This window comes from Canis aureus, chromosome 13 (genome assembly GCF_053574225.1).
Source record: "Canis aureus isolate CA01 chromosome 13, VMU_Caureus_v.1.0, whole genome shotgun sequence".
In the NCBI taxonomy this organism is placed as follows: Eukaryota; Metazoa; Chordata; class Mammalia; order Carnivora; family Canidae; genus Canis; species Canis aureus.
In genome coordinates, this window is record NC_135623.1 from 54,556,392 (window position 1) to 54,581,924 (window position 25,533).

The window sequence follows — 25,533 nt, forward strand, 5'->3', positions numbered from 1 at the left end:
GGGTGCTAACTACAGAGACTTTTACTACTTCTAACCTTTGGGGTCTCAGACTTATTCTGGGATCCTTGTAAAAGACAAGACAAAAAAAAAAAAAAAGAAAGAAAAAGACAAAAAAAAAAAAAAAAAGACAAGACAATGACATCCTGTCCAACTTTTGTCACATTTTGTCTCCTGCATAACCCAACAGCTCTGTTTATGCCCTGAATTTCAAAATAGTCTCTTTTGTATAGTTCGGCAAATTTCTGGACCTCTCTTTTCTGACCAAAGAGCTCAAATGCAATGTTACACGTTAAAATAGGAGCAGATGCCACACTATATGCCCCAGTATGTTCATTTTAACCCCTCATGTCTCTTATAAAGCAAAACCTGCATTCAAGTGAATGGATGTGAACAGATATAAGATTCAATGAGTGAAGTAAATAGATGTGTGCCCTGTTATAAAGGTATTAAGGAGCACAATTTGAAGCCTGGTTTTGGATAAATTGAACTATTACAATATATAATAACAACAAAATAAAAGCCATGTGTCCAAGTATTTTAGGCTTGAAGAGGTAAGAATGTGCAGATGTAAAGAGACAGCTAACCAAATAGCTCCTGGGGTTTCTTCTTTGTATCCAAATTCTATCACTTCTACTTCTGTTAGTGCTCCTGTCACCACGGATTCCAGGCATATTAACTCCCCTTAAAATACCCTAGCCCACATGTGGACAAAACCTTCAAAAGCACATGCCAAGACATGACTAGATATACAAGAGATTTACTGGGGGAGAAGCTGGTGAGGAAGAATGGAAAGGATCTTGAAAGAAGCCAGGAGAGCCTCAGATATTGGTACAGGTTTGACTACTGTGAAGGAGAGCAAGAAGGAACAAAGGAATTACTGTCCCTCAAACCACCTCCTCATGCCGCCCCATCCCCAGGCATATAATATTACTAGTGGATCCTGACCATTTTTTGATTCAATCTTGTCTCTGTAGATGGATTCTCTTATATCTATACTCTGAAATTTATTTTCTCCTCTGGAACCTTCACTCTTGGTCACTTTCCTGACTCCTGACTGAGATTTACAGAAATCCTACAGATCTTTCTCTGCAGCAGGGGAAGAGCAAACATGGATGTTTTCAATACAGTAAAATAGAAGGAGAAAGATAAATTGACTTCCAACTACACAATGACATACAACTTACTAATACCAACTAAGTCACTTTTGGATGGATCTCCAATTTAGATTATCTGAGACTTTATGTCCTTCCCATTTCCAATAATAAAACAGCTAATTAGAGCAAATATAATAAAACGTCCTTGGTCTCCTTTACACTAAATTGAATGCTCCATACAGTATGATCACTGATGGTCAGTACATTGGAATCAATATGGCAATTAAAACTTAGAACCATTTCATATAATGTGTGTCAAGGTAAGAACAATAGTAATCAGCAGTGAATCACTGGTTCCGAATTAGAAAAAAAAAAAAAACAAAGTATAATACTGCTTAATTTTTAGTGCTTGAATACAGCCAAACATTCAACAGTGAAATGGTAAATAGATTATAGTGGTTGGTCACTCTTTAATAGGTGAGTAACTTTGTTATTAGAAAAATCAAGTCAGGGATCCCTGGGTGGCGCAGCGGTTTGGCGCCTGCCTTTGGCCCAGGGCGCGATCCTGGAGACCCGGGATCGAATCCCACGTCGGGCTCCCGGTGCATGGAGCCTGCTTCTCCCTCTGCCTAGGTCTCTGCCTCTCTCTCTCTCTCTCTCTCTCTCTCTCTGTGTGTGACTATCATAAATAAATAAAAATTTAAAAAAAAAAAAAAAGAAAAGAAAAATCAAGTCACTGGAGCACCTGGGAGGCTCAGTAGGTGAAGCATCCAACTCTTTTTTTTTTTTTTTTAAACATTTTTTTTATTTATTTATGATAGTCATACAGAGAGAGAGAGAGAGGCAGAGACACAACAGGCAGAGGGAGAAGCAGGCTCCATGCACCGGGAGCCCGATGTGGGATTCGATCTGGGTCTCCAGGATCGCGCCCTGGGCCAAAGGCAGGCGCCAAACCGCTGCGCCACCCAGGGATCCCGCATCCAACTCTTGATTTAGGTTCAGGCCATGACGTCAGGGTCCTGATTAGGAGTCCTATATCTTCGGGCTCCCTGCTCAGGGGGCAGTCAGCTTCCCTTCTCCCTCTCCCTCTGCCCCTCACTCACTCACACACTGTCTCTCTTAAATAAATAAATACATTTTTAAAAAATTAAGTCACCTTAGCATTTCATAATGTATAGAATTGTCCAATCACTGTGTCTTCTACCTGAAACTAATATTGCATCAACTATACTTCAATAAAAAAGGAAAGAAAAGAGAAATATCAAGTCATCTTTTGGAACATAAGTTCCAAAAAAGTCCTGGACATAAACATCTTGGATCTACTTCTTTTATATGAACTTGCAGAGCCCCTTTTAAGGAAAATGAATTAAAATGACTATGAAGAAGTGGAAAAATGGAAAATTTCTGTTGAAACTGTATAATTTGCCTATTACTATAAGTGAGCATCCAAAAAATTACATCCCTTGGAGGCACCTGGCTGGCTCAATCGGTTAAGCATCTGCCTTTGGCTGGGGCCATGATCCCAGGGTAGTGGGATCAAACCCTACAATGGACTCCCTGGTCAGCAAAGAGCTTGCTTCTCCCTCTACCCCTGTTTGTGCTCTCTCTCTTTCTCTCTTTCCCCCTCCATCCATAAAATGAATAAATAGAATCTTTTTTTAAAAAAATTACATCTCTCAACAGTGATTATAAAACAAAAATGAAAGAAAGATGAATAAACCACACATTTTTAACAGCCAGGACAAAAAACTTCCTACACCTGATTTTGGATGAAGTCACTGTTGTACTACACAAGATGGAAAGAAAATCCAAAGTGAAAACTTTTGATTCTGTAAAACATGTTGTATGGAAAACAGGTTCTTACTGCATTTTGCAACAGAGAAAAATATTCTTATATTTACTCATGTGTTGAAGCACATATATATGTTCTCTTGGTCTGAATATTGTCATCTTTATTTTTGTACCACTTTTAATACATTTAATTGAACAGTAAGCAATAATGCCTACAAAATGTCTATAAACCAAATCTTCGGGACTCCTGAGTGGCTCAGTGGTTGGGCATCTGCCTTTAGTTCAGGGCGTGATCCTGGAGTCCCCGTATCAAGTCCCACGTCAGGCTCCCTGCATGAGGCCTGCTTCTCCCTCTGCCTGTGTCTCTGACTCTCTCTCTCTCTCTCTCTCTCTCTGTCTGTCTCTCATGAATAAATAAATAAAATATTTTAAAAATAAAATAAACCAAATTTCACTTTTTAAAAAATAATTTAGCATTTTAATAAAAATACATTTTCGGGGCACCTACGTGGCCCAGTCAGCTGTGTCTGACTCTTGATTTCAGCTCAGGTCATGATCTCAGGGTTGTGAGATGGAGTCCTGCATCAGACTCCTCAATCAGCACAGAGTCTCCCTGAGATTCCTTCTCTCCCTCTGCCTCTCTCTGCCTCTAAAAAACAAAAAGTAGGTTTTCATGAATCACTTAAAACTCATAATATAAACAGTGAGTCTATTTTATACTTATAATTTTTACCATTGCACTCTACAGACAATTCCTCAGGGGAAAAAATTAACTATTTACTTTCATTTTACTATTTTACTAAGATTTATTTTCCACTTACAAACCCTTGCATATTATTTTTTTCCTCCAATTCTGACTTACTCCATAATCCTACAGCTACTCTAATACTTGCCCAGGGACAGGACCATGTTGATCAGCATAAGTTCCTGGAAAACCTTCTAGGTAACTCTTTGAATCTATAGAGCTTAAGAAGAACCAAAAGTAGCCTTGAAAGATAAAAGTCAGAGGACTCCCAGCCTTAAGATAGCAGAACAAAAACATCATTGAGGCTGTTTCCCTGCAAACCACCTGCAAACAACAAAGAATGAGAAACAGAAATAGATGGGAAATGCCACGGTATATTTGAGTAAATGTTGAGTAAATATAGTAAATGTTGTAGTAAATTTTGAACCAAAATACAAAAGGATGCTGAGAAAGGACACATAAAATATATGTGAAAATACTAAAAGAAAAAGGAGAAAGAGGGATCCCTGGGTGGCGCAGGGGTTTGGCGCCTGCCTTTGGCCCAGGGCGCGATCCTGGAGACCCGGGATCGAATCCCACATCGGGCTCCCGGTGCATGGAGCCTGCTTCTCCCTCTGCCTGTGTCTCTGCCTCTCTCTCTCTCACTGTGTGCCTATCATAAATAAATAAATAAAAAAATTAAAAAAAAAAAAGAAAAGAAAAAGGAGAAAGAAACATGCATAAATAGAAGGTAGAGTAAGAATGCACACCAGAAAAGTTTTCCCATGAAGCCAGTAAACATTCTGCCAAACTATTCTTTAGCAAGTATAAATATCAGAAATGGCCTGTATGATATAAAAGTTCAAAGCACATAAAAGGATTCAAGGGAGAAATAAGACAAAAGAAGGGGTTTTTTTCTTAATAAGCTAAAATAAATCAGGAAAGAAATGAGAAAGAAAAAAATCATAAAATTTAAAGCCACAAGATGTGAAAACATAAAGCAAATTTATTAGAATGGTTTGGTAATGGATAGTATAGATAGTCCAGAAATAGACCCATATATGTCAATTGTTTATTACTCAATAAAGTGGCATTTCAAATTAGTAGGTAAAGAGGAATTATTTAATAAATGGTGTTGAAAAAACCGGATAGTCACCTGGAAAAAAATTGTATCCTTACCTCACTCTTAATGCTATAATATAGTAGGTTAACTATTGAAGCATAAAAGTAAAGTAAAAACCATACATTTACCAGAAAAAAATATTTTTAAACTGTTCCAGAGGAGGGTGATATACAAAATTCATAAACATTACTTTATAAAATAAGCTTTAAATTTTAACACAACAAAAATAATGCCCCAGAAGCAATATCAAGCAAGAAATGACCAATTAGAAATATGCAAGTAAATATGATAGTTAATAGGATCATTTCCTTAATTTATAAGTACTTACTAATCATTAAGAAAAAAATCAATGATCCAATACCAGAAAAAAGACAAAGTCATGAATAAATAGTTAATTTAAAAAGAAATACTATGTAACACTGTATGGTACAACACTGGAATTAAAATTTCAAAAAATACTAATGCCATTTACACACATCAAAAATATGTAAACCTAATCAAAATTCAAGGAATAAAATTAAAACATTGACAGATGATTTCTTATTCTCTAATGTGGTAATTTGATAACACCGTGTCAACCAGTACATAGAGAAACAGTTACTCTTGTATGTTCTTAAGAATATATAACTGAAATAATTTCTCTGAGGAAAAAACTTGACAACTATCAAATTTTAATAAACATTCATAGACCACAAATACCACTTCTAGGAATCTATCTTATAGATACACATATCTATGTTTGCAAAGATATAAACAAGAGTGTTCCTGCAAAATTATTTATAGTTTTAAGAAAAAGTTTTGGAGGGGCACCTGAGTGGCACAATCAGTTAAGCCTCTCTTGCTTTTGGCTCAAGTCATGATCTCGGTGACCTGAGATCAAGCCCCACATTGGGCTCAGCAGACAGTAGATTGGAGATTCTCTCCGCCCCCCCCACATTTACCCCTCTACATGCTCATGCCTATGCATGCACACTCTCTCTTTCTTGCTCTCTCCAAAAATAAATAAATCATTTTAAAAATGGGGGTGGGGGTGGGGAGGTGTTGTAAACAATCTAAGTGTCCACCCTGCCAGACATGTATGCATATACAGATTGATATGCAAATGGTAATATCTATAATAGTGCTCTGCATATTTCTATTTTTCTTAAAAATATATCTTGGAGACAAAGCCCAGAAGTGGAGAAAATGGCAGCAGGGGTCAAAGCCCTGGAAAAGGTGGTGATGACAGAGACCAAAATGGAAAAGGAGAGTGGCATGCTGGTATGCCAACAGGCAATGGGGCTCCTGGCCAAAGGGCGAATGAGAGCGACCTACTCAGAATGAGAAGAGGAAGAAGAAAAATATTAAAAAAGGAGGCAATCGCTTTGAGCCATAGGCTAATCCAACTAAAAGTCACAGAGCCTTCATTACAAACATATCTTTTGCTGTGAAATGGCATTCACTTAAAGGGCTGGTTAAAGAAAAAGTTGGTGAGGTAACATACATGGAGCTCTTAGTGGACTCTGAAGGAAAGTATATGCCGTGGTTGAATTCAAGATGAAAGAAAGCATTTAAAAAGCTGCAGAAGTTCTAAAAAAGCATAGTCTGAGTGGAAGACCACTGAAAGTCAAGGAAGATTCTGACAGTGAACATGCCAGGAGAGCAATGCAAAAGGCTGGGACACTTGGAAACACAGTATTTGTAGCAAATCTGGATTATAAAGATGGCCAGAAGAAGACCATGTCTACTTCAAGGTGGTCCAAGCAGACATTCTTGAGGATAAAGATGAAAAAAGTCATGGAATAGGCACTATTACTTTTGAGCAGTCCATTGAAGCTGTGTAAGCTCTATCGATGTATAATGGTCAACTACTATTTGATAGACCAATGCACGTGAAAATGGATGAAAGGGACCAAAGAGACCAAAGAGAAATTTTTTTCTTCCTGAGCATCCACAGCAACTTTTCCTGAGCATCCACAGCAACTTCCCCAGGGACTTCATGGTATTGTCTTGGGGTTAGACGCAGGAGGACAGCCTACTGATGACAATCACCTGAATAAAGGCATTGGCATGGGAAACCGAACCCACAGGAATGGGAATGGAAGGCATAGGATTTGAAATAATTTGGTGGCTAGAAAGCATGGATCGATTTGGATCTGGGATGAACATGGGCAGAATAAACAATGGAGATGGAGGCAGTGTCCCTGGGATCAAGAGAATGGGCCCTAGCATTAACCGCACGGAGTGGGGGGGGGGGGGAGGATGGAGCACATGGGCACAGGCCTGGGCTATGCCATGGGTCGTGTGAGCTCTGAGATTGAGCACATGGGCCTGGTCATGGACTGTGTGGGATTAGTTGAACACATGGGCTCCAGCACCCTCAACCACATGGCCTCCAGCATCAAGCACATGGGCCAGACCATGGAGTGCATCCGCTCTGGTGTGGAGTGCATGGGCCTGAGCATGGAGTACATAGTGCCCCCAGCACGGAGACTGGCCTGCAATGCATGGGCCCCATGGTGGATCGCATGGCCACTGGCCTGGAGCACATGGGCACCAACAACCTGGAGCGCATGGGCCTGCAGCAAATAGGCACCAACAGTCTCAAGTGCTTGGGCCTGGAGCACATGAGTCCTGCCATAGGTCCAGCCCTAGATGCTGGGATTGAGCATATGGGCCTGGCCATGGGTGGCAGTGGCAGCGGCAGTGCTAGCTTTGACCGTGCCATCAAGATGGAGCATAGCAATAGCAATCTTGGAGGAAACTCTGCAGGTTCCTTTGGCAGAGCTGGAGGCCATGCTCCTTGGGTGTGCAGGAAGGCCTGCCAGATATTTGTGAGAAATCTCCCATTTGATTTTACATGGAAGATGCTAAAAGACAAATTCAATGAATGTGGTCACATGCTGTATGGTGACACCAAGATGGAGAATGGGAAGTCTAAAGGGTGCGGTGTGGTTCAGTTTGAGTCAACAGAGGTGATTGAGAGAGCCTACTGGATGATGAATGGTATGAAACTGAATGACCTAGAGATTGATGTTCGAATCAATTGAAAAGCTTAAGCAGTTTTCTTTTTTAAACATCAGCACCAGACCTCTGAATTTGTATTTTTTTCTTTTTAACCATTTTAATCTGTTGGCTGGGTGTATAAAGATGTTTTAAAAAAATCAAGTGCTTTTGGTGGTAATTTGAATTACTTTTTTAATGACTGGGGTTCCATTTTGCATTGAGATTGCAACGTGAGCAATATTTTTTATAGTTGTGGCATCTTGTTGACATGGAATATGACTTTGCTAATAAATACCAGTTCCTGAAAAGAAAAAAAAATACATACACACACATATATATGTGTGTATATATATATATATATCACAGATTGTTTCCTTTTAGTATGTACAGATCTGCTATATTCATTTTATTCACTTATTCATTTTAACAACTACATAAACCATCCTTCCTGTTTCAGATACTTTCTGTTTGTATTTCTCAAACTGTTTCATGCTACTATGTCGAAACTCTCTCCGCCATTGAAAAAAGGAAAAAAGAAAGAAAGAAATCCCTCATTTACCCTTCATTGCTCTTCATTGGAAGCCCTATCTCTCTCTTCTCATACATGCATAACTCAAGAGAGTTCACATAGTTCACATACTTCAACAACAACAACCCGTTCTTCAAACCTCTTATCTGTAAAAACAGATCTCGTCCTTTCAACAAAACAGCTCTAAATAAGATCATCAATATCGGTCATAAGTCTGGACACAAATGACGTTTTCTCTCCAACTAGAGATCTTTTTTGTCTTGCTTACCACACAGTGTGCTCTCCCCGAGTTCTGTGATTGAAGGCATTCCTGGTTTTTCTTCTGCTTTGATAACTCTTTTTCTCTGCCCTCTGCCTTGCCATTAGGTCTTAGAGTTCCTCAAGTCTCAGTTTTAGGCTGTCTCCTGTCCTCACTCTGCTCTCTCCCTAAGCAGAAATACACTACAGTGTCAGTTATCCCCCATAGCCTAATGAGCCTCTTCCATGCCAAGCCCACACTTGTCTAGATTTGCCTATCCAGCTGCCCATTTAACCAGCATCTCTCCTTAACCACCATCTTTTGGAAGTTTTGAAAGCACTTTAAATCCAGCATATCCAAAGTTACCTCATAATCTTCCCCAAAAAAATCTAAGCTTCATCTCCAGTGTTCCCTATGTCATAAATGCTACCATAATTTATCCTGTGGAAAAAGCCAGATACCTCAAAATCATTTTTGATGCTTTCCTCTCTCTCCCTGAATCCATCACAAAAATCATAACCTCTTAAATGTCTTTCAAATATGTCTGTGCCTTCCTATCTCCACCACAGCCAAAAAATGCCATGACACCCTCGTCTCTCATATGTATGATTACAGTCGTCTGCTAAGTGCTCTATCTCCATCCACCCTCACCAGCCTCCCCAATCCAGTCTCACACAGCAGCTAGTGATCTGTTCATTATGAACACCAGGCATGTCACATCTCAATGTAGGAACATTAGTGGTGCTCCTGGAATAGAGACAAAATGCTTTATGTGGCTTATGTGTTCCTTTCCTCTTATTGTCTAGCAACAGCTCCTACACTTTCAATGCCCTGGCCATGCCTTCCTCCTTTAATTCCTTCATTGTGCCATGTTACCTCTTACCAAGGTTCTTTTCACAAACTATCCCTCTGATGAGAATATCCTTCCCCCTCTTCTTTGTCTAATTAATGCCTATTTATCATGTCATACAGATATATCTTCATATCTTCATATCCTCAAGAACCTCTTCCTGATCAAAATCTCTCTGTTAAGACATATCTCTGCTACATAGTACTAGTCACAGTAGCAATTTTACATTGATTTATAAAATTATTTTATTAACATCTATTTCTTCTTTAGATTATGAGCTGAGATCGATATATGTTATCTTTCATTGTGAAGAATGTTTTCCAGTATTTTCTGATATATGGCAAATGCTAATAAATAACTATGTAATTGGGGCATCTGGGTGGCCTGTCGGTTAAGCGTCTGCCTTCAGTTCAGGTCATGATCCTGAGGTCCTGGCATCGAACCTCACATCAGGCTCCCCGCTCAGCAGGAAGTCTGCTTCTCCCTCTGCCTCTCCCCCTGCACACACTCTCTCAAATAAATAAATAACCTTTTTAAAAAGAAACATAATTTTGGGAGGGGAGGTGGGAAAAGAAACATAATTCTAAAATAAATAAATGTTTAATGAATCCTGAAAATTGGTTATACACAATAAAGCAGCGGTCACTATAATTCAGTTCTGCTGAATAGGAGAAAGAATGAGATTCACAAAAATAGTGAGATTTTTCTGGATATGAGGAACAATGTCTTTGAAAGAGACAAAAGATTTCTTGAATTTTTCAAGGATGAATAACCAGAAAAAGAATGGGGCCAGTAATTGATAAATGCATATTTTGAGGGTATCAACTTAAAATAGGACAATGGGTTTTAGTTTATTGAGTCAGAGGTTGTGGTAACATCTACCACAGCTGACACTTCTAGAGATAAATACTCCTGGCTGCTTCTAAGGAAGTGCTCAAGCTGCAAGCCACAATTTCTAACTGCTCTGATTACAATGTGTCTACCTCTCAGTCCTAATTGCAAGTCCTGGCTAGCTCTTCTATAATTCATTCAGCATGCCTTCATTGCCACTCTTTGGCAGCCTCCGCACAAGCTTCCAGATACATTTCACATTTTACTTACATCCTTCTCTGTTCTTAGAGTCCTAAGGGGATCACTCAGAAAGTTTCACCTCCACCCCTCACCACCACCCTTAATTCTCCCAACCTGTAGGCACAGCACAGACTAGCATTCAATCTTAATTAGGAATACACAAGACAGGCAAGTGGAGATGTCTAGCAGCCTGGCAAGGATATGACATTCACCAGGAGGAAGATTTATTTGGTAACTGAAGTTGTGGAAATGGCGGAGTTTGGGATCCCTGGGTGGCGCAGTGGTTTAGCGCCTGCCTTTGGCCCAGGGTGCGATCTGGAGACCCGGGATCGAATCCCACGTCAGGCTCCCGGTGCATGGAGCCTGCTTCTCCTTCTGCCTCTGTCTCTGCCTCTCTCTCTCTCTCTCTCTCTCTGTGTGTGTGACTATCATAAATAAATAAAAATTAAAAAAAAAAAAAAGGAAATGGCTGAGTTTGCCAAAAGTACAGAACAAAACCAGAGGTCAGACAACTCAACCTTCAGAAATAGCCACTTTCAGGGATCAAGTAGAAGACCGACGGCCATTGTCTATAAATTAATTTTCTACATAGATAGTAAACAAGTCAATCTCTGAAGAAGAATTCATCAAGCATTTTGAGTCCCTACTAAGTAACTGAACTGATAAGGACCACCTATATTAAAGAAGATAAGAATAAGTCATAGTAATTCAATATTGGTGTTTTTAAGTTGAAGTCCTTGGGAAGCAGACTCTGAGATGGAGATTTGTATGGAGAAGGTATATTGAGGAATGTTATTTAGAACAGTACTGTAAAAGAGTAAGGAAAACTGAGGTGTGACACCATTCCAGTTGATCCCGGGAGTAGCTCTGGAACTGAGATGACCCTTCAGATGTGTCCTCAATGATGGCAGGGGCATCTGGCCTTTAGACTCCCACCTCCCACCTTGCTCCATCATGGGATGTGGACTAGGATGCTTGGGATGAGGTGCAACCTTAAAGAAGTAGTTTCATCAAGTGAAGCAATTCCCAGAGAGAGACTTTTGCTCTGGGCCACCAGCAATCTGATACCCTGAGCAGCTGGGAGAAAAAAATCTTTCTGACTTTCAAGTGTGGTCCTGAGTACTCATCTCAGCATCCACCACAGAGAAAGATTTAGCGGTATCTTTTCTTCCTTGGTGGGGAATGACTGAATCCCTTTAACAGCAGAGTGGAGGTTTTGTTTTTGTTCTTTGTAAAACAGTATTATTAAAATATAATTCACATACCATACAATTCACCATTTTAAAGTGTAAAATTCAGTTGCTTTTAATGGTGTTAACAGGTTGTACACACATCACCACAGCCAATTTTAGAACATTTTTATTACCCCAAAAAGAAACTCCATACTCTAGCCATCACCCTTCTAATCACCCATGGTCTTCCCCAGTGCTAGGCAACCACTACTTCCTGCTGCTTTGGAGTTGCCTATTCTAAACATTTCATGTAAACGGAACCATACAATATTTGGTCCTTTGTGAATGGCTTCTTTCATTTAGCATCATGTTTTCAATGTTAATCTATGCTTTAGCTTAAATCAGTATTTCAATTCTTCTTATTGTCAAATAATATTCTGTTGTATAGATAAATCACATTTTATTTGTCCATTCATCAGTTGATGGACACTGAGGCTGTTTCCACTTTTTGGCTAATATGATTAATGCTGCTAAGAACATTCATGAACAGTTGTTTCTATGAAAATATTTCTCATAGATATATACCTAGGAGTAGAATTTCTGGATCATATGGTAACTCTATGTTTAAACATTTGAGAAACTGCCAAACTGTTTTCTAAGCAGCTGTGCCATGTTACATTCCCACTACTAGTTTATGAGGGTTTCAAATTCTCCAAATTCTTGCCAACACTTGTTATTATCTCTTTTTATTACATATAGCCGTTTCAGTGGTAAGTGGGTAAAGCTGTGTCTTATTGTGGTTTTGATTTGCATTTCCCTGATGACTAATGATGTTGAGCATCCCTTCATATGCCATTTGTATCCCTGCTTTGAAGAAATGTTTAGTCAAAACTTTTCAGTTGTGTTACTTGTCTTTTAATTATTGAATTATAAGCATCTTTTATGTGTTTTAGATACAAGTCCTTATCAGATATGATTTGCAAAAAAAATTCTCCCATTCTGTGGATTGCCTCACTTTTTGATGGTGTCCTTTGAAGCACACAAGTTTTTAATTTTGATGATGTCCAGTTGATTTATTTTTTCTTTTATTGCTTGCGTTTTGGTGTCATATCTAAGAAACCATTACCCAACTAAAAATCACGAAGATTACAATAGTACCTTTTTCAACAGACATGTAAGGTGGTGGAGAGGGAAAGTACAGATACCGGGTAAGATCCGGCCTGGAGAGAGAAAATTCAAAATTCCACTTGGGAAGTTTTACCTCAAGTCAAGTCATGTAAACATGCATTTTATTTTATGGCCACAAGAGCTCATTATTAAGTAATAGAGATACGTATATACTCAGGAAACATTTTAAAAATGGGTCCATAATCAAAGTGCTCACCTATTAGAAGTCAGATGAAAAGGCAATACATTGGAACTAGAAATTGATTGAGGTTTAAAAACTAGAACTGGAGCTGTATCTTGTCAGGTAGGTAGGATCTAAAACAGAGAAAAAAAGAAGCCCTTTCCAAGTCAGGTGAATAGCAAGAAAAAGAAAAATTACAGAGGAGAGAATGGTCACATCATGTGAGAAGATCAGCCAGGTGGGAACAGCAACAGTAGTTCAGGAGGTGGGAGAAGAGAGATACTACAAAACCTAAAAATGAGTTTGCAACACAGAGTGCAAGAGCAAAATAAACTTACATATCATTCAGGCAAACCTCAGAACTAAAATTGATCCACAAGACAAGACACGGTGACAAGAGTCTGCGGCAGTTCTGTGAGAGTCATCGGGAATTGTGTGTGGTTCTGGGAGACGTCTGCATTTATCACAGGGGAGAAAAACGCCAGTAACTGAGACTAAATAATACAACCCCCCAAGGTAACAAGAGTAGGAAGAACTATGTGGATTGGAGAGCAGAGCAGCGTCTTCAATCCTCAAAGGAAACAATAGTATCATGCAAAATAACTGGCTGGTGTAGGGCATGGGGTAGAGGTAGAAACTCAGTGCATGTGCAATGATGTGATGCGAGGGATAATTAAAGAACTTCGGAGGGCTTGTCTAGGTGTCCCAGGTCTTGGGGTCTGGTAGGCAAAAGGACTTCATTCTTTTTTTTTTTTTAATTTCAGCTTTAGCAAGGTGTAATTGACAAGTAAAGTTGTAAGATAGCTGAAGTGTACATCACAGTGATTTGATAGACACAATAAGACTTAATGTTAAATCCTGATCTGATGATGGTGCTAAAACTGCTGATAAATCTACAGGTCACATGAGGTCTGTATAAAACATGGAATAGCCTTCATCTACAGTCTAGCCCCTGTAGTTGTACCCACCGATCCATCAGTGGGTGGGAAGAGCAACCGATCCATCAATGGGTACAGCTACAGGGGCTACACTAAACAGAAACAGGAGGACCACCTTCCAGACACTAGTAGTACAAAGTGAGAAATATGGTCACATGGAGCCATACCCTGGAGGATTTTTAAAAGTAGGCCAAGAAATCCCGACTTGACTCAGGATTAAGAATCATTATATGTTAATAAGCCATTATATGTTAATAATCCTAACAGCACTGTGGTACCATAACAATATGATGGAAGCAGCATCCAAAAGGATTAATTTCAGTTTCATTCCACTATTTCACATTTTAATTATCCGCTTTTAAGTGCTCTTTAAAGTGAAAATACCCATTCCTTTAGCTTTTGCATCCATGCGTATTCCCCTACCACATTCATTTTCTCGTACAGTTTCTTTCAAAGCACAGGAACCTACCTAATTAAGATAAAAATCACCCAGCTCCCAAGTCCAAGAGAGTATTTCTTACTTAAAAAGGCCAGTTACACCAAAACCATAATTATGTCAGAGAATTCATTTGATTGAAGGTCCCAAGTTTCAAACTGACTTCTTTGTTACAGCTGGCGGCTGCTTTGCATGAGGTGATGGATTAAGGAGTTTGAAAAGTTCAAGTTATGTCCATCACTACTAGCCTTATCTCTAAATAATCTACCACAGCAGGTCTGCTGACTACTCAGTGAAAGTGCTTCTGCCTCTGACTGATGTCAATGAAGGCAATGGTGACATCTGTACCTAAATTAGATTCTAGATTTCTTTTCCTCCCAAATCTGCTCCTCCCAAGTCTTCACTTCACATCTCAGTAAATATTATCATTTTTCACCTGGGAAGCAGGATAAAAATGTGGAAACCATCTCTATTTAATAATAACAAATCCATTATTAAGATCTTGTTCCCTCTCTCTCTCTTTTTTTTAATATCATAAATCTGATGATTTCTTACTACTATTGTCTATTACCTTAGTCTAAGTTCTATCATCTTTACATGGTTCCTAAAATAGCCTGCAAATGTGACCCCTTGTTTGCAGTCTTTACCCCAGTGGCAGACACTGCTAGTTGTCTATGCAGTATCCATTCCCCCCTTCTTTCTTACTAATGGAACCCTGATTCTGTTCAGGGATACAGAGTAAAGCAGCTCAGTATTTGGCTTCTGAGATGCTCTCATTCTTAAAGGTAACCATTTGACCCAGTTCTGGTCAAGGAGAAGTAATCAGAATAATCCTAAGCAGAACTTCCAAAAGAGCTTTCAGAAAGAGCAGACTAATAACCACACACTTTCCACACTTTGCTCTTCTCCTCCTACCAAGACTGTGGTCATGGTATCCAAACATGAAACAGCCATATTGCAACTGAGAGATAAAAGCCACATCCTAAGGGTAGGGCACAGGAAAGTGGAATAAGCCTAGATCCTTGCTGATATCATTGAACAGATTTGGACTGGCAAGGCGCGGTCAGTGTTCTTATTGCATAAGGCAAATAAAACTCCTGTCTTATTTTAGCCATTGTTTATAGGGTTCTCTGTTGTTTTCAGTTGAAAGCATTTTTTTATGATAATAACATTTATTATTTATTTTTTTTAAAATATGTCATGCAGTGATATTTTGATATTTTTCTGAAACTCCTAGGATCAAAAAAATTTTTATTTTATTCTATGATGGATTTATAATGAAGTAAAGTTGATATATAACATTATATTAGTTTCAGGTGTGCAATATAGTAATTCTACATTAATTCTACATTTGCATACAATACAAAGTGATCACCACAGTAAATCTAGTTACCATTGTCACTGATTTCCTTCCCTGTCCTCTAAGTTAAGCATTTAAACCTATAAATTATCTTTTTTAACACTTTTTATTTTTTTATTTAAATTCAATTAATTAACATATAATGTATTATTATTAGTTTCGGATGTAGAGATCAGTGATATATCAGTTGCATTTAACACCCAGTGCTCATTACATCATGTGTCCTTCTTAATGCCCAGCACCCAGTTACCCCATGCCCCCATTCCCCTCCCCTCCAGAAACCCTCAGTTTGTTTCCTCTGGTTAAGAGCTGAATGCATTCTTTTTCTCTTCAGATTTTATTTATTTATTTGAGAGTGAATGAGAGAGAGTATGCACAGCAGGGAATGAGGCAGAGGGAGAGGGAGAAACAGACTCCTCACTGAGTGGGAGCCCAATTTGGGGCTCAGTCCCAGGACCCTGGGATCATGAACCCAGCCAAAGACAGAACTTAACCAACTGAGCCACCCAGGCACCCCAAGAGCTGAATACATTCTTAATAGATGAACCCCCTTTGGTTAAAGTTTTTAGGTAATAGCCAACATGAGCTTCACAAAGACTGGCTTCCCATCAAAGTCAGAAAAAAATTCAATTTACTTATGTGGCTTGAAAGGCACTTTGTTATTTGTCCCCTGCCTTGCTTTCCAAACTCAACTCCTATCACTTCTCACTTCGGCACACTAGCCTTTCTGCCAGTTAAAAATGTATAGGAATACCTTATTTTATTTCACTTCATAGATACTGCATTCTCTACAAATTGAAGTTTTGTGGTAATTTTGCATTGAGCAAATCTATCAGCACCATTTTCCCAAAAGCATTTGCCCGCTTTGTGTCTCTTTGTCACATTTTGGTAGTTCTCGTAACATTTCAAAATTTTTCTTTATTCTTATATTTGTTACAGTGATCTGTTAGCAGTGATCTCAGATGTTACTATTATAGCTGTTTTGGGGTGCCATGTACCACACCCATGTAAGATAGTGAAATAACTGATAAATGTTGTGTCTGTTCTGACTGTTCCATTAACCAACCATTCCTCCTTGTCTCTGTTCCTTTCCTCAGGTCTCCCTATTCCCTAAAACACAACAATACTGAAATTAGGCCAATTAAGAATCCTGCAATGGCCTTTAAGCATTCAAGTGAAAGGAAGAGTCACACATCTCTCATTTAAAATCAAAGGCTAGAAATGATTAAGCATAGAAAGGAAGACATGTCAAAAGCCAACATAGGTGGAAAGCTAGGCCTCTTGCACCAGTTAGCTGAGTTGTGAGTGCAAAGGAAAAGTTCTTGAAAGAAATTAAAAGTGCTGCTCCAATGAACACACAAATGGCAAGAAAGCACAAGAGTCTCATTGCTGATATGAAGAAAGTTTGAGTGGTCTGGATAGAAGATCAAACCAGTCACAATATTCTCTTAAACCAGAGCCTAATCCAGACCAGGCACCCTAACTCTCTTCAATTCTGTGAAGGCTGAGAGAGGTGAGGAAGCTGCAGAAGAAAAGTTGGAAGCTATCAGAGGTTTATTCATGGGGTCTAAGGAAAGAAGCTGTCTCTATCACATAAGCATGCAAGATGAAACATCAAGTGTTGATGTAGAAGCTGCAGCAAGTTATCCAGAAGATCAGGCTAAGATAATTAATGAAGGTGGCTACAATGAACAACAGATTTTCCATGTAAATGAAACAGCCTTCTACTGAAAGAAGATCCTATCTAGTACTTTCACAGCTAAAGAAGAGAAATCAATGCCTGGTTCAAAGTTTCAAAGGTCAAGCTGAGTTTCTTGATAGGTGCTAAAGCAGCTGGTGATTTTAAGTTGAAGCCAATGCTCAATCCGAGGCTCTTAAAAATTATGCAAAAAATTATGCAAAATCTACTCTGCCTGTGCTCTGTAAATAGAACAATAAATCTTGGATGACAGCACATCCATATACAACATGGTTTACTGAATATTTTAAGCCTACTGTTGAGACCTGTTGCTCAGAAATAAAAATTTATTTAAAATTATGACTGCTCTTGGACAATGCACCAAGAGCTCTAATGAGGATGGACAATGACATTACATTTCCATGTCTACTAGCACTATACCCATTCTTCAGCCCATGGATCAAGGAGTAACTCTGACTTTCAAATCTTATTAATTAAAAAATACATTTCATAAAATTATAGCTTCCATAGATACTGATTCTTCAAATGGATCTGAGCAACACAAATTAAAAACCTTCTGGAAAAGATTCACCATTCTAGATGCCATTATGAACATTCATGATTCATGGGAAGGGGTCAAAATACCAACATTAACAATAGTTTGGTAGAAGCTGGTTCCAAACCCCCATGGATGACTTTGAAGAGCTCAAGACTTCAGTAGACGAGGTAACTGCAGATGTGGTGGGGGAAGCTAGAGAACTAGAATTAGAAGTGGAGCCTGAAGGAAAGAGCAAACTGCTGCAATCTCAGAGTAAAACTTGAACAAATGAGTTGTTGCTTCAAACACTGAGCAAAGAAAGTGGTTTCTTGACATGGAATCTACCCCTGATGAGGATGCTGGGAAGATTGTTGAAATGACAACAAAAAGGATTTAGAATATTATACAGATTTAGCAGATAAAGCAGTTGCAGGGTTTGAAAGAATCAACTCCAATCGTGAAAAACATTCTCCTGTGGGTAAAATGCTATCAAATAGCATCACATGTTCCAGAGAAATTGTTCATGACCAGAAGAGTCAACTAATGCAGCAAACCTCATTATTGTCTTATTTTAAGAAATCATCACAGCCACCTTGACCTTCAGCAGACACCACCCAGATCAGTCAGCAGCCATCAACAATGAGGCAAGACCCTCCACCAGCAAAAGGATTCTGACTCACTGAAAGCTCAGATGATGGTTAGCATTTTTAGCAGTAAAGTACCTTTAAAAGTACCTTCAACCACAGAGCCAGGGAAGGGGCGTCAGCAGGGAGGACTCAGGTACTTCAAGCTGCCCCTCTCTCCCTGACGTCCGTGGCCTGGAGAAGCTTCACAGGATGTTCAATGGGTAATGAGTTTTGAGTCCTCAGGGGTGTATGCTGTGCCCAGTGGGGCAGTGATCACCTGGGCCCCTTCTGCTGTGAGCAGACACCCAGGCCTGGTCTAGAAGTGTTTGTTAGCTGGCCCCCACCAGGGGAAGCACAGTTCTCTGCCTCACCTCGGGTGACCTCTTAGAAAGCTCTGATTCTAAACCTTAACTCTGAAGAGTCCATTTGAATTTGGTATCTTTTTTTTTTTTTTAAATAAAAAAACCTAGCTAAGACATAAAATAATAATAATAATAATAATAAGATAGGTACGTTGTTTTTTCTAAGACATAATCTATTACACATAATATACTACAATATAGTGTAAATATAACTTATTTATGCACTGAAAAAAAAACAAGAAATTCATTTGACTCATTTTATTGCAGTATTCCAGCTACCCAATATCTTAACATATTTAATTGTATAAAATACAAGGTATCTCGGCAGGACTTCATGGATTTAGCCTCCTATCCCAACCTTTCCACCATTTGTTTCAAGATAGGCCTAGATCACTACGAACTTAATCTTTGGCAGAATTAACATTTGTCCCATACTCTATATGGACTCTTGCTGTCCACCAGCAGTGAAATGAACAGCATGAAATTGCATCCAGAGGTTGATTTACAGTGTCAATAAATTTGTTATCTCCAGGGAACTCCTGACCACAAAATCATTATCTAATTAAATTAAAGGGTAAAAGCACAAAAGGCTTCCTAATTCAGGTCACAATAATCCCGGCAATGAAAAGAGCAATGGCAGTCCATTAACTATCTTACCAGGAAAAACAAAACAAAACAACCAAATCTTAGGTCCTTGGCTGCTCTGATAAGATAGCCCCAAAGCCCTTAGTATATTGTTCTGGACTTACAATGTTTGCTTCTTACTATGGGAAAGATTTTATTTCCAAAACAACCCATCAAAATGTGAATAATTAAATTTCCATATGAAAAATTCATTTGGAAATAGTTTTGTTGCCTATCACAATAGAAGGGACATTTCTTCAGGTATGGAAGGACATTCTGAAAGCCCTCTTTTAAAATGTTAATTTAGAAACTTAAAACCTAAATCTTGAAGTATGTACCTGGACATTAACTTATATGCTTATAGTCCCTAAGCATGAAGTATAAATACAAAAGAGTTTGATTCATGACTTCTTTTACATCATAAGATCCTAAAAACACATAATATTCTGTTAAAAATTATAAACACAATTTTCTTAAGGAAATCTATAAAAGTCTGACCAAGTATTCACAAAGGAGAGACTAATTAAAATGAATTAATGCATATAAAGGGAGGACTTTAAATTATAATTTATTTAAAACTTAACATATGGAAAACTCTAGTTCTTTTGACAAAATTCATTTTAAAATTTTGCTACTCCATTCTGATGAAATAAAATAATACAGAGCCAAGGAAATTACAGTACCACTATGAACATAACAAAAATTCTTACTAGTATACACTGATAAAAGTTAAGAAAAACTTTTTAAATATATACCAGGATGATAACAGCTTACATGTGAAAGCTGCCAAACAAATTTCTCTGTAGTGTTAGTTTTCAAAAACCTCCAGAGACATCAAGCAGAGAAAATCTTTTAAAATTAAACATAACACACAGCTAAGAACCATTTGTGATGTGTCATTAATGGCCCTTAAAAATAAAAGAGAAAAAAAAATAAAAAAAATAAAAGAGAGAGAGTATAGAATGAATTTGCCAGCTTTGCTAAAAGTATATGATAAAATAATCCTAATTATCCTAATAATAATTCATAGGAGTTATCACCAATAGCTACCTGGAACATCTATATTTTCAGGAGAGATTTTCTGAAAAACAAATGTGAATACATTATATTTCTGGAGTTGAAGAGCTTCTAGCAACAAATTTTGTATGACAAGTTTAACCTATCCACGTTTGCTTGTGATTTGAAAAGCACACAAGGGCAGTTCTAAGTGGAACACAAGGGCCATGGAGAAATGATCAATAACATGAAATGATGGAAACATTAGAAGGACATGAATATAGAGAAATATTCACTGGATTTGCCAAAGAGGAGACCATCAGTGACCTCAGAGAGGGAAGTGGGAATGGAAGCCAGTCTATGAGGAACTGACTTGAGTGGGTATTGAGAAATTCAGGCAGTAATAGATTTAAGAATGGCCAAGAAAGGTAGATTGGGAAAGGAAAATATTAGGCTAAAATGACTGCTTAAAGGGATTATAAACCATGTATAAAGTTTGCAACCATTTAGAAGAGAGAGTAGAAAAGAACCATTCATTTTACAAAGCAAGAAATTTTGCCTCCAGTGTTTCCTTTATAAATAAGTCACAATAGGAGACAGAAGGCTTTCATATCAAAGAAGACATGTAGAGATATCTGTGCCGATGTGACATAGACCATATTCTTAGCTTTTGAAAATCTGTCTCTGAGTCACTGGCCAAGAGGGCAAGAGCAGAGCTATTGCAAAGATACATATTGCCTTACTAAACAACACAAGTAATATCACAGGTCTGCTACTTCTCAAGTAATACTTTCCTTCATACTTTCAATTTAACACTTTAACATGTTTTTCAAAAAATAGATTCTATATAAAGTTATTGGATGATACAAAATATTTAGAATATGACTATATTAAGTCAAAAGACTTATATAAAGCCAAACTTTGGTCACCAAAATGGCCAGATGACTGACAGCATATCCGCCATTCAGCATTCATGAAGTTATCTCCATAAAAAGAATTCACTCTCTTAAACTCAGCAGCAGTCAAAATGAAATTAAAATAAAGTGTAATAATCCCAAACACATGCAGTTTACCGACTGGCCCTCACTATTTCATAAATAGAGGGTGCTTGAAACCTGCCCTTCAGTTGTTAATAATAGCCTGCCAAGAGCTTCTAAAGCAAGTAGGAAGGAATGGGGGAGTGAATTTGTGATCTGAGGAGGAGATACTGTATATTTGGAAAATTCCATTTAAATAACCCAATTGTAACAAATCCCCTCCTCGGATCCCCATTCTAGGAGACTGAAAAGCAGTAATTAGAATGGGTGGGCCGAGAAAGTCAACCAAACACAGATTGACAGATAGGCCTACCAGGAGAGGCATCCCATGAACTTCATTATTCCAACAAGAATGTCTTTATTTACATAGCAAAGTGGGTATATTGTGTTCAGCAAAGCTTTTCAATAAGCAGAAACATGCTGCTAAAAGAATAGCCCACCACCACCGAGAACTTCTAATTTAAAGATACAAAAACCAGTGTGACAATTATTCCTGTAATCCCCACAGAAAACAGTGAAATAGCTTTCTTCATGAGCCTTGCAAATCACAACCATAGCAACTTAACATGTGCAGTCCCATATGGGTCCACTGCTTCCAAAATGAGGCCAAGAACTTGGGAATTCAAACTTTACATCAGAACTAGAGAAAAACTGGACATAAAATAGTTTCGTATTGAAGTTAAATTTTAGAAATTCTAAAAGCAAATCTCAAATAATAATTGTGTATATTCTTGCATCTTGTTATACTGTTTATATGGGCGTAGTTAGATTTTCTGATCTGTTCTATATCCCCACAATGATGATCAAAGGACTCACTTTGACAATGGTCATTGCAAGTGTGCATGTGGTTATATGTGGGTATGTGTGTTTTATTTGAGGGGTTTTTTTCATTGATTCTGAATTAAGGAGAATTTTCAAAAAGAAATTTCTCTTGCTATGAATAGCCACTCAATAAGGGTAACACTGGCTGTGGAAAAGGACTATTTCCATGGTCTACTGGTTTACAATACACACTCTGATAAATCAAAAAGTGCTGATGTACTACCAGAAGTCAATAATGTAGGACTGGGTCCCTTTTAATTAAAGATTCTTGATGGGTCTTATTTTTCTCATATATCATATGACAGACTGAACTAGATAGGCTCAAATCCTGGTTCTACCACTTAATTTCTATACTTTTTTTTAATTTCTATACTTTCAAACAAATTACTTAACTTCTCTATGCCTCAGTTTCCCTATCTGCAAAATGAGGATAATAATAGTGAGTACCTCATGGAATAAATTAATAAATAAAAGCAACCAAAACAGTACTGGTCTGGTAGTAACTGCTCAGTAACTGTTCTCTGTAATGTGTTCTGTGTTGATCAAGAGACCACTATACAGTACCTCTTAGCTGCTCCCAAACCTGTGACTGCATGAAAAGTGTACCAGTGTGTTGTATTGCCTTATTTAAGAATTAAACATTAGGGCTAAAAATTCCAACGAAATATCACTTTCCTAATATTTAGTGCCAACCTACTGGTAAGGCAATAAATTAGAATATTTATCTGGTATTTTTAAATCAGTACCTTGTGATCAAAATTATACTCTTAAAATAAACCCAAATGTTATTTCCATTAGAAAAAAAAAGTAAAACCATATTTGGAGCTTACCTTCCTTCCTTATCACTACCCTTTTGTGGCTTGTATATCTTTTCTGAGTTTCTATAACTGGAACTCTAGAGTGATTCAAGAGTATAAGTTGGAAACATCCTAACAATGATTACTCAAGAAGGTATAAGAAGCCTACAAAGGAATTAGAGTAAAGAACCTAGCAGCTGAGCCTCTTTTAAGGACCTCAACACTTTTAGGGAAAAAAAAGAGAGAAACATTTTTATGCATTTCAAATTAATCCACAATTCATTCATTGAATAAATATCTATTGGAAATGCTACACACTATTCTAGAAACCACAGGTCCACATGTAAATATGCCCCTACCCTTAAGGAGCTTATACTTTAGTGGGAAGACAGTCTGGTAAACCAACAATTACAATACAGTATGACAACAGAACTATTAGAGGTATGTACAAGATACAAGAGAACATAAAAGAAACGGGACTCAATGTCTACCTGGAGGTGTCTGAGAAAAATTCACAAAGGAAAAAAATAAATGGAAAAGAGATTTTCTTAGCCTGGGAAGGATGAAACAGTATTCCAGGCAAATGGAATGGCATCTGGTCAAATCCAAAAGCATGAAAATACCTGCTTGATGTGCTTCAAAGAGATTGATATTGCTAACAGGTGAACTATGAGTGGAGAGTCAGAGCTAGGAGAAAAAACTGGGCCGGTTGATAGGAAACAGATCAGTCATATCTGTCTACAAAATTCAGGTTTTATTCTACAGGTGATACACAAGGAACTATGACAAAGAGACCAATACTAGTTTCAAGTTTGCAAAGGTCACTCTAGCCACAAAACAAAGTCTAGATCAGAAGAGAAGCAGAGTAAGAACCCTATGCTGGAGATGTTAAGTGCCTAGTATAAATCAGTAGTCACAATAAATTGAAATGCAGGTTTGCTCAAATAACCTATTTAGGAACACAAACTTACAGAATTTGGTAATTTATAGGATAAAGCTTGAGAAAGAGGCAAGAATAACGCCAAAGCTTCTATCTTGATTTAAACAGGTGAAAGATCCGGGCAGAAAGAAGAGATTTGTGACTCCAGGTTAGGACACATGAGGCGTTTGTGGAATTTGCAGATAAAAATGTTGGATTTGCAGGTGCAGATGTTAGATCTGGAAGTCAGGAGAGAGATTTGGGCTAAAGATAGAGATTTGGATATGAAGACAGAAAGCACAGTTCAAGTGATGAACATGAATGGGTTTGCCCAGCTAACGGGTAGATGATAGAAGAAAGGACCCATGCTGTATGAGAGGTGAGCCAAGTCAACAAAATTCCTAAGGAGAGATGGAAGCCATGGAGACCACAGAGAGAGGGAACAAGTGGTTGTTGGTACCAAACGTTGCTGCTGGGACATGAAAAAGCACAGGAGGGAAAAGTTTACAGAATTGGATTACTAAGGAGCCATTAGTGCCTTTCAGAGGAGTGGGGAGGGAGAGCAGCTGAGTAGTGTGGGTTGTTTGTGAGGCTCAAACAGGATGTAAGCAAAGAGAGGTAGCAAATCCAGCTCTCTCTAGATGAACACACATTATCTTATGCACGTGGCAAATACACACTCACACTTTCAGCCCATGTGTTAAAACCATGCTAGGCTTGAGTAGATGGTTATGGTAAGCTGCCATCTATGCGATATGCCAAGAAGCCCCTTTCCCCCTGCAAAGACATTTCCATCAATTGACCAATGCCTGAAAAATCTGATAGAACACAAAGCCTTTCTTCATACAATAATTAGAAATAAAACTTATAACTTACCTTAGAGGAGGTAAAACATGGGCACGTTTCAGTTTAAGCTGGACATTACCTTTGCTAACCCTTATCTGAGAGAAGGTTTGGGCAGGGTAAGGAGCCAGGAAGAATCTGAGAACCCTGGGAAAGAGGACAGAAAGGAAAGCCCAAAGTTACTGAAAATAAATTTTACCTGTCCAAAATTGTATTTAGTTCTACCCCTGTCTTCCATGGTTTTAGAGGTCACATTGTCATAAGCACAAAGATGCAGATTCCTAACCACTGGGAGAAGATTTCTTTCCCCTGGTTGCCAGAGAAGAGAATTACACTGACTAGTAATTTCACATTGTCTAAATTCCAGATAGCTTTAAATAAAAAGTCTACCCTTATTCTCCAACCCACATACTCATTTTCAGCTTCTACCTAATAATCTTGACACATTTCATTTGGTTTTACGGGGTTTTTTTTAAATATCTCTTTAGCATTAGTTAATTTTTTAATTGCCAAGAAAAGTTTTTAAAATCTATTATGGGTATTATGATATGGAACTATTAAGCTTGAACATATATACTGACTTTCAGATCTTTTTGAAACCTGTCATAAAGTCTTAACTTTTTTAAATACTC

The 25,533-nt window shown here is 38.1% G+C and overlaps 1 pseudogene; it reads left to right on the forward strand.

Annotated features, from left to right (window-relative positions):
• The first annotated feature begins 5,917 nt into the window (after positions 1 to 5,917).
• On the forward strand, positions 5,918 to 7,761 carry LOC144281665 (heterogeneous nuclear ribonucleoprotein M pseudogene; annotated as a pseudogene).
• Positions 7,762 to 25,533: the final 17,772 nt, after the last annotated feature.